This window comes from Poecilia latipinna, unplaced genomic scaffold (genome assembly GCF_001443285.1).
Source record: "Poecilia latipinna isolate Pla-1442-1.1 unplaced genomic scaffold, P_latipinna-1.0 Scaffold6403, whole genome shotgun sequence".
Lineage (NCBI taxonomy): Eukaryota > Metazoa > Chordata > Actinopteri > Cyprinodontiformes > Poeciliidae > Poecilia > Poecilia latipinna.
The window spans coordinates 4,834-5,898 of NW_015119019.1; the positions used below are offsets into that span (position 1 = coordinate 4,834).

At 40.4% G+C, this 1,065-nt stretch overlaps 2 non-coding genes across 2 annotated transcripts; both read right to left on the reverse strand.

Moving 5' to 3' along the window:
- Positions 1-373: 373 nt before the first annotated feature.
- On the reverse strand, positions 374-445 carry trnaq-cug (transfer RNA glutamine (anticodon CUG)). The gene has a single exon. It is a non-coding gene; the product is annotated as a tRNA-Gln (tRNA).
- A 387-nt stretch (positions 446-832) lies between these two features.
- On the reverse strand, positions 833-905 carry trnav-cac (transfer RNA valine (anticodon CAC)). Its single transcript has one exon. It is a non-coding gene; the product is annotated as a tRNA-Val (tRNA).
- Between the last annotated feature and the right edge of the window lie 160 nt (positions 906-1,065).

Consider the following 1,065-nt stretch of genomic DNA (forward strand, 5'->3'; position numbering starts at 1 on the left):
GAGTACAGACCATGACACCATAGACCCTTGTTGACCTTTAGTAAACACCTGTGATGAATAGAACATGCAAAATCCATTTCTGTCTGGTTTTGAACCAGTGATCTTTTGCGTGTAAAGCCAACGTGATAACCACTACACTACAGAAACTCATGCTTTTTGCAGTGTTCCTGGTAGATAATCCACATTTTGTTAGAGACTAACGTCAACGATGGGCATGGAACGATGTCAAATACTTGCAGATCCTCTCAGAGAGCACAGTAACTTGGTGAACAAACTGTCAGACTTATTATACTTGTGCCTAATTTCACATTACAGTCCATAAACTAAGCCTGGGATCAAAAAAACTATGGAAGATGCCATTAGCAGAGACAAATGGTTCTACTGAGACTTGAACTCAGATCACTGGATTCAGAGTCCAGAGTGCTAACCATTACACCATAGAACCACCAAGCAGGAATTTAACCTAAGGAGCCTCGATTTTAAAGAAGCCTACATTGAAGTCGATTGGTAAATGAACCATCATGAAAGAGGAAGGCTCTTGTTGTCTCACTGCACCCCAAGAGATGCATAACCTACAAAAACTGTTTCTGTCTGGTTTTGAACCAGAGACCTTTTGCATGTAAAGCAAACATGATAACCATTAAACTACAGGAACTGAACTTCTCTGCTTTGTTTCAGTTTGAGGTTCCAAAGTTGATGATGTGAGATGCAACATGAAAATTTCAACTGAGGTTTGCACTCAGATGCCTGAATTCTGAGTACAGACCATGACACCACAGAACCCTTGTTGACCTTTAGTAAAACACCTGTGATGAGTAGAACATGCAAAATCCGCTTCTGTCTGGTTTCGAACCAGAGACCTTTTGCGTGTGAGGCAAACGTGATAACCACTACACTACAGAAACTCATGCTCTTTGTGGTGTTCCTGGTAGATGATCCAAATTTTGTTAGAGACTAATGTCAACGATGGGCAAAGAACAATGTCAAATACTTATACCACAGATCCTTTCAGAGAGCACAGTAACTTGGTGAAAAAACTGTCAAACTTATACTTGTACCCAATTT